This window comes from Hyperolius riggenbachi, chromosome 1 (assembly GCF_040937935.1).
Source record: "Hyperolius riggenbachi isolate aHypRig1 chromosome 1, aHypRig1.pri, whole genome shotgun sequence".
Classification (NCBI taxonomy): Eukaryota; Metazoa; Chordata; class Amphibia; order Anura; family Hyperoliidae; genus Hyperolius; species Hyperolius riggenbachi.
This window is the reverse complement of record NC_090646.1, coordinates 360,909,361-360,920,948: the sequence shown is the minus strand read 5'-3', so window position 1 is coordinate 360,920,948 and position 11,588 is coordinate 360,909,361.

Here is an 11,588-nt window from a genome sequence, read left to right as displayed (position 1 = left end):
CACCCTCCATGAACCTACAAACCCCCACCGAACTGCACCACAGTATTAAATAGCTAGAGGTGCCCTCTGTCTGAAGGGAGATCTTATCAGTGGAATGCTGAGAGCTGGGTGAGTAACCTCTCATTTAAACTCTCATCAGAACTCTGCATAGGGAGGGAGGTACTTGGGGAGGGGAATGGGCCGCCTTTCCATCATCAAGCGCCTGTAGGCACGTGCCTACAGTGACTTATGGTAAATCCAGCCCTGATTGGACATCTTCCTGTAAGATCCTTTTCAAGGGAGAGACCCATCCCACAGCAGAAAATACAAAGACCAGAGTGAGAACAGGTTTTCCCCACCTGTTCAACACTGTGGCTGCAAGTTGTGGAACCCATACTTGGGAGTATTTATTGTTATAAGATCATAAATTCCCGGTACTACTAACTACTACACCAGAAGGGGGTTCTGTGTCCTTGTACCATTTGGAAGGCCCTTGGAAGCAAACCAGAAGTCTCCTTCATACAGAAACTTGGCTGTGTCGGGCAAAGTATTCGGCACCAGATTCTGAAGCTGAACTGGACAATGGAAGGTATGTTACAATAAGGTATACATTAGGTGTTAGGAGATGGGGGTATGGGTAGGTAGTGATGATGGAAGGCAAATTAATTTGTATGAAAATGTATGCAGCTTCAAAACGGTACAATGAAATCCCACTAAGGTAGAATTTGACCCATTCTGCATTAATTTGAATACAAAATGCATAATTATAATGTATGATCCTGCATTAATTTGGAATTTGCATCTCATTGACTATAGTGGTGCAGCACAACCCTGTGGACGGAGGGAGAACTGCTGCTCTAGAATCGGGGTGAGGTGAGTAATGTGCAGGGCTGCCGCAGATCTCTCTGCAGTATGATTTTTTTTTTCCTGCTTTTAGGGTCTAAAAGCAAGTGAAAAAAATTATAACACTTTTAGACCCTAAAATCTGGAAATATTCATATAGTCAGGGAGGTTAAAATTGGTACACACTTTCAATTATGATTGGCCAATCACTGACCAATTTTACCACCTTCATGTAGTATGAGAGTTTACCTACACCATCTGATCATAGTATTGTTAACCTCTAAACGACTGCTCCACGCCGATTGTCATGAGCATAATGGCTGCCCCAGGACCACTCCATGCCAATTGGCGTGAAGTGCTAGGGGCAGTGATTGCAGGAGATTGCGTGCATCTACGTATGAATGATGGAGCTCCGCTCCGCCATCAGTCTCCCAACGGCGATCGTCGCTAGGAGACTGTCAGACGGTGAAACCGCCGTCTATTTACTATGTATGGCGCTGTGATCTACGGCGGCACTGTACTGGGGACAGCCGTGTCACTCGGATGTCCCCTGGGGAGGCAAGACAGCGATACGCTTTCATAGGCTGAACCCTATGGCAGCCGATTGTGCTGATTGGCTGGTAGGAGGGGGGGGGGGGGGGGGAGGGAGAAAAAATATAAATGAAATAGGGAAATTTATAAAAAAAAATAAATAGATGTAAATGAATGTTACCACTGCCATGTATTATGAGAGCTTTCCTACACATTCTGTTAGTAGCATTCTTGTGGCCCTCATAGAACATTGAAGCTGTAAAATTGGCCAATCAAAGTTGCATGAGTATACACCCTAAAGCAAACTTGGCCCTCCAGCTGTTCCGGAACTACAAGTCCCACTATGCATTGCAGGAGTCGACAGCCAGTCATGACTCATAAAGGCAAATGCATTGTGGGACTTGTAGTTCCGTAACAGCTGGAGGGCCAAGTTTGCCCATGCCTGCCCTAAAGGCACACACTAGATTAAAGTCAGTTGAGGTAGCCGATAACTGCTTCTGCCAATAATCTAGTGTGTGTACAACAGCCCACTGCTGCCCTGCCAGTGATCCATCAGCTGGATCAATTTGTCCAAGCGACAGCTGATACCTTTGTACTCGCCGCGTAACGTGACGTCATGTCTGTGCCGCTTTGCCTCCCTGCATAGCAACAGAATGCATCATCTGTACAGCCTCAGCCCAGTGATCTCGTCTGTTATATTTGTGTCAAATGTAGAGTGGAAGTTCCTAAATCATGACTGAATTACTTCAGCAATCTGACTAGACCAAATCTCGAATTGTGTCAGTTGTAAAAAGTACATTCCATGGAAGCATTTTTGAAGAAGAGGCTATTCTCCCATATTGTCTGACAATTTTGTTTTGACTACAAAATCCTAAATATATACCTCCCGATTTTCACATTGCTTAAAAATATAGCAAGTAGTTAATAAAAACATTTAAGGTGGCCACTAATGATCCAATCTTTTTTCATCCAATTTTACCAAAACTATGTAGTAGAAGGTAAACTGAGCAAATATATTAAATGGATAATTTAGGCAGTTAACTTATATTACATAGAAATGGTAAGATTGGATAAAAAAGGTTGGATTATTAGTGGCCACCATTAGACTACTATCACCTATAGGAATTCAATTAATTTCTCCTTGCATTTAAATTTCATGTAAACGGAATAGAGCTTGAACTTGGACCAATAAATATTGACAGAAAGCTATTCTGATTTGTTCAGTTTAATGCTGCACTGGATTTACATGAAATTTGAATGCAAAGAGAAACTATCTGCATCTTATTGATCATCCCCATCACCTATCTATTATTAATTTCTCATACAGAGGCAATCCCCCATGTCATCTCAATAAACAGTGATTTTGGGTGGGGTGGAGCTCAATTCTTGTTCATAGACCACTAAAGGTGGCCTATGAGATATGAATAATTGCAGGTCTTATGCAAGATATAATGCAAATTGTATGCAGCATGGAATTAGACCAATCCAAAGCTGCTGCATACAAGTTGCATGCAAGCCAATATAACCATCTCTTCTTATCAGTTCTGACAAAGTGGTAATTTTATATCATATAAATGGTTTACTAAATCAATTCCAGACATAACTCACATACTATCACTGGTGTGTTCTGCGATAAAACATTTAAATAGTATGAGAAACTGCCTTAGCCCTGAAACCCACTAGCAGTACGTTACTAAGCAGGTGTGATTTGAAAATCTCCTGCTAATGTAATGCTATGGGTGTGATCCCACTTGAGAGATGTGATTTTATAAAAATCCCCCATAGCATTGCAATTAGCAAGAGCTTTTTCAAATCACTGGCGCTTAGAAAAGGCTGCTAGTGGGTTTGAGCCCTTAGGCTGGATTCACGCTGTGTGTTGCATAACGTTGCACATGTGTGAGTACTGCAATGGACATGTTATCTAGAAACGCACTGCATACTGTAAGTTAAGCCCTGTACACAAGCTAGATGAAACTCTGCCAAGGCAGCCGATAACTACTGCTCAGCCAGCAATCCATCCTGACAGATCATTTCGGCCAAGCGATGACCGAGAGCATTGTTCTCCCACTTACTCCGCCTGCCATGTAACATCACTTCTGCGCCGCTCCTCATATGTGTACAAGGCTTTAGGGCCCTTTCACACTAAGTCCATTGTGTTGGGTTGCAACGGGAGAATAGGAAAATGTTTTCAAAAGCAAAATTCTGGCACAAAATGTTGCTAGTGAGTTTGAGCCCAAAGTCTTCATTCCATATGCCTCCATGGCAGCATACGTATGGGTTAAGCCCCACCCCTACCAATTAACATGACCTTAGCTATAAAAGAAAGTGACCCCTAGCGAGCAGCAGTCTCATTTTTTTCTTCACCTCCGAATGGTAAAATGGGTTCACTGGCACATCTGCCCATTCCAATTAGGGTTTCACCATCAATGAAACCACCAGTGTTACTTTCAGACCATCTTTCTCGCTCCCACAATTAGAGACTGTCTGAGGTGGTGGCTAAACAACAACTATTAATCAATCGTTCAACCATAACTCGTAAAGATGCAAGCATGGTTTGGCATATCTACAGGTCGTATTAGCCTAGGTAAAATAGTCACAACAAAGCTGCTCTATCCCTGCAAATATACTCAAACGCAGGGTGCTTATATGGTGCTTCAAACCTTCAGCCATCACTGGAATGAGATGTCAGTCTCAGGTAGCAGAGTGGCACAAGGAGTCTGTTCCTCATGTTAGAGGTCAGCAATATTATCTCCAGTGCAGAAAGCAATCTCTGCAGCATCATGGCAGTTTATCTCATAGGGCCTCAGAACTCTGCGGCAGATTTTCTCAATTCACGGGGACTGAGACAAGAGCTTGTGGACACTCCGTAAAAGATATCCAGAGTGATCTGTGACCATTGGGTAGGTGGACCTGATGGCAGCCTACATCAACTAAATGCCAGCTCAAGGAGATTCACCCCCACATTCAAAAGCTCAGGGTGCTCTGGCAACACCTTCAGTTTCTGAATTGTCTGTTTTTTATCCTCCAACTCCAATTAACCACTTCCCGACCGCCTAACGCACAGCGGCGGCCGGGAAGTGGAGCCCTGAAGGACCGGCTCACCCACAGAGGCGGCGGTCCTTCTAAGGGCATGGGCGGAGCGATCGCATCATCCGTGACGCGATCCTCCGCCGGCGCCTGTCACCGCTCGCCCGCCGCAACATCCCGCCGGCTATACGGAAGCGCCGGCGGGATGTTAACCCCGCGATCGCCGCATACAAAGTGTATAATACACTTTGTAATGTTTACAAAGTGTATTATACAGGCTGCCTCCTGCCCTGGTGGTCCCAGTGTCCGAGGGACCACCAGGGCAGGCTGCAGCCACCCTAGTCTGCACCCAAGCACACTGATTTCTCCCCCTCTGCCCCAGATCGCCCACAGCACCCATCAGACCCCCCCCCTGCCCACCCCCCAGACCCCTGTTTGCACCCAATCACCCATCAATCACTCCCTGTCACTATCTGTCAACGCTATTTTTTTTTATCCCCCCCCTGCTCCCTGCCCCCTCCTGATCACCCCCCACCCCTCAGATTCTCCCCAGACCCCCCCCCAGACCACCCCCCCCTGTTTACTGTATGCATCTATCCCCCTGATCACCTGTCAATCACCCGTCAATCACCCGTCAATCACCCCCTGTCACTGCCACCCATCAATCAGCCCCTAACCTGCCCCTTGCGGGCAATCTGATCACCCCCCCACACCAATAGATCGCCCACAGATCCGACATCAGATCACCTCCCAAATCCATTGTTTACATCTATTCTCTCCTCTAAACACCCACTAATTACCCATCAATCACCCCCTATCACCACCTGTCACTTTTACCTATCAGATCAGACCCTAATCTGCCCCTTGCGGGCACCCAATCACCCGCCCACACGCTCAGATTGCCCTCTCACCCCCCCTTATCAATTCACCAGTGCATTAATTACATCTGTTCTTCCCTGTAATAACCCACTGATCACCTGTCAATCACCTGCCAATCACCTATCACCCATCAATCACCCCCCGTCACCCCCTGTCACTGCCACCCATCAATCAGCCCCTAACCTGCCCCTTGCTAGCAATCTGATCACCCACCCACAAAATTAGATCGCCCGCAAACCCGCCGTCAGATTACCTCCCAAATGTATCGTTTACATCTGTTATCTTCTCTAAACACCCACTAATTACCCATCAATCACCCCCTATCACCACCTGTCACTGTTACCTATCAGATCAGACCCTAATCTGCCCCTTGCGGGCACCCAATCACCCGCCCACACGCTCAGATTGCCCTCAGACCCCCCCCCCCCTTATCAATTCGCCAGTGCATTAATTACATCTGTCCTTCCCTGTAATAACCCACTGATCACCTGTCAATCACCTGCCAATCACCTATCACCCATCAATCACCCCCTGTCACTACCACCCAACAATCAGCCCCTAACCTGCCCCTTGCGGGCAATCTGATCACCCACCCACACCAATAGATCACCCGCAGATCCGACATCAGATCACCACCCAAGCGCAGCGTTTACATCTATTCTCTCCTCTAAACACCCACTAATTACCCATCAATCACCACCTGTCACTGTTACCCATCAGATCAGACCCTAATCTGCCCCTTGCGGGCACCCAATCACCCGCCTACACGCTCAGATTGCCCTCAGACCCCCCCTTATCAATTCGCCAGTGCAATATTTACATCTGTCCTTCCCTGTAATAACCCACTGATCACCTGTCAATCACCTATCACCCATCAATCACCCCCTGTCACTGCCACCCATCAATCACCCCCTGTCACTGCCACCCATCAATCACCCCCTGTCACTGCCACCCATCAATCACCCGCTGTCACTGCCACCCATCAATCAGCCCCTAACCTGCCCCTTGCGGGCAAACTGATCACCCACCCACACCAATAGATCGCCCGCAGATCCGACATCAGATCACCACCCAAGCGCAGTGTTTCCATCTATTCTCTACCCTAAACACCCACTAATTACCCATCAATCACCCCCTGTCACTGCTACCTATCAGATTAGACCCCTATCTGCCCCTAGGGCACTCAATCACCCGCCCACACCCTCAGAATGCCCTCAGACCCCAGCCCTGATCACCTCGCCAGTGCATTGCTTGCATCTATTCCCCCCTCTAATCACACCTTGAGACACCCATCAATCACCTCCTGTCACCCCCTAGCACACCTACCCATCAGATCAGGCCCCAATTTGCTCCGTGTGGGCTCCTGATCACTCGGCCAAACCCTCAGATCCCCCTCAGACCCCCTTCCGATCACCTCCCCAGTGCATTGATTGCATCTATTTTCCCCTCTAACCACCCCCTGAGACACCCATCAATCACCTCCTGTCACCCCCCTAGCACTCCTATCCATCAGATCAGGCCCAATACAACCTGTCATCTAAAAGGCCACCCTGCTTATGACCGGTTCCACAAAATTCGCCCCCTCATAGACCACCTGTCATCAAAATTTGCAGATGCTTATACCCCTGAACAGTCATTTTGAGACATTTGGTTTCCAGACTACTCACGGTTTTGGGCCTGTAAAATGCCAGGGCGGTATAGGAACCCCACAAGTGACCCCATTTTAGAAAAAAAGACACCCCAAGGTATTCTGTTAGGTGTATGACGAGTTCATAGAAGATTTTATTTTTTGTCAAAAGTTAGCGGAAATTAATTTTTATTGGGTTTTTTTCACAAAGTGTCATTTTTCACTAACTTGTGACAAAAAATAAAATCTTCTATGAACTCGCCATACACCTAACGGAATACCTTGGGGTGTCTTCTTTCTAAAATGGGGTCACTTGTGGGGTTCCTATACTGCCCTGGCATTTTAGGGGCCCTAAACCGCGAGGAGTAGTCTAGAAAACAAATGCTTCAAAATGATCTGTGAATAGGACGTTGGGCCCCTTAGCGCACCTAGGCTGCAAAAAAGTGTCACACATGTGGTACCGCCGTACTCAGGAAAAGTAGTATAATGTGTTTTGGGGTGTATTTTTACACATACCCATGCTGGGTGGGAGAAATTTCTATGTAAATGGACAATTGTGTGTAAAAAAATCAAACAATTGTCATTTACAGAGATATTTCTCCCACTTAGCATGGGTATGTGTAAAAATACACCCCAAAACGCATTATACTACTTCTCCTGAGTACGGCGGTACCACATGTGTGGCACTTTTTTACACCCTAAGTACGCTAAGGGGCCCAAAGTCCAATGAGTACCTTTAGGATTTCACAGGTCATTTTGCGACATTTGGTTTCAAGACTACTCCTCACGGTTTAGGGCCCCTAAAATGCCAGGGCAGTATAGGAACCCCACAAATGACCCCATTCTAGAAAGAAGACACCCAAAGGTATTCCGTACGGAGTATGGTGAGTTCATAGAAGATTTTATTTTTTGTCACAAGTTAGCGGAAAATGACACTTTGTGAAAAAAAACTATTAAAATCAATTTCCGCTAACTTGTGACAAAAAAATAAAAACTTCTATGAACTCACCATACTCCTAACGGAATACCTTGGGGTGTCTTCTTTCTAAAATGGGGTCATTAGTGGGGTTCCTATACTGCCCTGGCATTTTAGGGGCCCTAAACCGCGAGGAGTAGTCTTGAAACAAAAATGACCTGTGAAATCCTAAAGGTACTCATTGGACTTTGGGCCCCTTAGTGCAGTTAGGGTGCAAAAAAGTGCCACACATGTGGTATCGCCGTACTCGGGAGAAGTAGTATAATGTGTTTTGGGGTGTATTTTTACACATACCCATGCTGGGTGGGAGAAATACCTCTGTAAATGACAATCTTTTGATTTTTTTACACACAATTGTCCATTTACAGAGGTATTTCTCCCACCCAGCATGGGTATGTGTAAAAATACACCCCAAAACACATTGTACTACTTCTCCCGAGTATGGCGATACCACATGTGTGGCACTTTTTTGCACCCTAACTGCGCTGAAGGGCCCAAAGTCCAATGAGTACCTTTAGGATTTCACAGGTCATTTTGAGAAATTTCGTTTCAAGACTACTCCTCACGGTTTAGGGCCCCTAAAATGCCAGGGCAGTATAGGAACCCCACAAATGACCCCATTTTAGAAAGAAGACACCCCAAGGTATTCCGTTAGTAGTATGGTGAGTTCATAGAAGATTTTATTTTTTGTCACAAGTTAGCGGAAATTGATTTTAATTGTGTTTTTTCACAAAGTGTCATTTTCCGCTAACTTTTGACAAAAAATAAAATCTTCTATGAACTCACCATACTCCTAACGGTATACCTTGGGGTGTCTTCTTTCTAAAATGGGGTCATTTGTGGGATTCCTATACTGCCCTGGCATTTTAGGGGCCCTAAACCGTGAGGAGGAGTCTTGAAACGAAATTTCTCAAAATGACCTGTGAAATCCTAAAGGTACTCATTGGACTTTGGGCCCTTTAGCGCAGTTAGGGTGCAAAAAAGTGCCACACATGTGGTATCGCCGTACTCAGGAGAAGTAGTATAATGTGTTTTGTGGTGTATTTTTACACATACCCATGCTGAGTGGGAGAAAGATCTCTGTAAATGGACAATTGTGTGTAAAAAAAATTAACAAATTGTCATTTAAAGAGATATTTCTCCCACCCAGCATGGGTATGTGTAAAAATACACCCCAAAACACATTATACTACTTCTCCTGAGTACGGCAATACCACATGTGTGGCACTTTTTTGCAGCCTAACTGCGCTAAGGGGTCCAAAGTCCAATGAGCACCTTTAGGCTTTACAGGGGTGCTTACAATTTAGCACCCCCCAAAATGTTAGGACAGTAAACACACCCCACAAATGACCCCATTTTGGAAAGTAGACCCTTCAAGGTATTCAGAGAGGGGCATGGTGAGTCCGTGGCAGATTTCATTTTTTTTTTGTTTTTTAGAAGAAATGGAAACTTTTTTTTTTCTCACAAAGTGTCATTTTCCGCTTACTTGTGACAAAAAAGAATATCTTCTATGAACTCACTATGCCTCTCAGTGAATACTTTGGGATGTCTTCTTTCCAAAATGGGGTCATTTGGGGGGTATTTATACTATCCTGGAATTCTAGCCCCTCATGAAACATGACAGGGGGTCAGAAAAGTCAGAGATGCTTGAAAATGGGAAAATTCACTTTTTGCACCATAGTTTGTAAACGCTATAACTTTTACCCAAACCAATAAATATACACTGAATGGGTTTTTTTTATTTAAAAACATGTTTGTCCACATTTTTCGCGCTGCATGTATACAGAAATTTTACTTTATTTGAAAAATGTCAGCACAGAAAGTTAAAAAAATCATTTTTTTGCCAAAATTCATGTCTTTTTTGATGAATATAATAAAAAGTAAAAATCGCAGGAGCAATCAAATAGCACCAAAAGAAAGCTTTATTAGTGACAAGAAAAGGAGCCAAAATTCATTTAGGTGGTAGGTTGTATGAGCGAGCAATAAACCGTGAAAGCTGCAGTGGTCTGAATGGAAAAAAAGTGGCCGGTCCTTAAGGGGTAGAAAGCCCTAGGTCCTCAAGTGGTTAATTTCAAAATTCTTAGGAGACTCATCCTAGAACAAGTGGTACTTCTGGAGGTGGTTCCATTTTGGCCATGCGTCCCTGTAATTTGGAGCCTGAAATTGGAACCTCCTATTCCTCTTCCAGTCAGACCAAATCACCTGTCCCAGTGCCCAATTTGTCATCTGTCTCCTCGATCCCTTAATTTAATGGCTTAAGGATTGTGGGAGGAAGCTTAGAGACCTGGGAAACTCAGAATCATTGATAAACACACTGTTAAAAGCAGGAAAAATTACCACAAACACCTACTTTGGGATCTGGAAAATATTTTTTCTCAAATAATTTTAATCCAATGGCTCCACAAGCACAACATATTCTTAGCTTCCTCCAGATCGGCCTAGAAAAACAATTGGCCCACACTCTCAAAGTGCAGGTTTCTGCCATCTCTGCTTTGACGGATCACTGCTGGGTCTCTCACCCTTTAACCACTTGAGGACCTAGCCTTTACCCCCCCTTAAGGACCAGTGCTGCTTTTTCAGGTCTGTGCTGGGTGGGCTCTACAGCCCCCAGCACAGATCTAATGACAGGCAGAGCGACCAGACCGCCCCCCTTATTTCCCCACTAGGGGGATGATGTGCTGGGGGGTCTGATCGCTCCTGCATGCTGTAGGTGGCATGGGGGGCGGGGGGACCTCAAAGCCCCCTCCACCGCAGGATTCCCCCTCTACCTCTCCTCCCTCCCTTCCCCGAGAGATCGGAGGCTGCACAGGAATGGATCTGTCCTGTGCAGCCTCTAACAGGCTCCCCGCTGTCATGTGACAGCGATCCCCGGCTGCTGATTGGGCGGGGATCGCTGATCTACTACAACGCTGCTACTGTAGCAGCGTTGTAAAAATGTAAACAAAGCGGATTATTTCCGCTTGTGTTTACATTTAGCCTGCGAGCCGCGATCGACGGCCCGCAGGCTAATCACGGAGCCCCCCGCCGTGAAATGACAGGAAACAGCCGCTCGCGCGAGCAGCTGTTTCCTGTTTAATTAGCCTGCAGAGGTCCTACAGCTGCCACTTTGCCGATGCGCGGTATGAGTGCGCAGTCAGCAAGTGGTTAATAGTGCAATTTATGAAGGCTACCACCAAAACAAGCATCCTAATTGCAACCTTTTTCCAAGATGGGAACTATGCAGGTTCTCAATTACCTAGCAAAACATCTTTTTGACCCAGTGGAATACTGCAGGAGATGAGACTTAACTTTAATAACTGTACCTCTAGTCGCTATCTATTTGGCCAGAAGAGTTTCTGAGCTCCAGGATCTAGGGGCTCATTCTTGACATTCTACTCAGAGTAGTTTTGAGACCACTACAGCATTTCACTCTGAAGGTGGTGTCCAGGCTCCCCTTTACTCAGGATTGGACATTGCCATCTTTTATGGAAACAAATTCCTCTGATCTGCATTTTCTATATGTTTCAAGAACACTTAGAGCCTATGTGAATGTAACAAGGGAGCTACAGGAAATCAGAACAGCTCTTCATAATTCCATCAGGTCTGAGAAAGAGCCAGCTGACATCAAACTCAAAAGAGCTCTTTATGGTTCAAATGAATCAACAAAGCCTCTTATTAAGGCTAGCCTATTGTCAGGGTTATTGACCTTGTCTCTCTGGGTAGCATCACAGTGCACTCTTCTCAGGG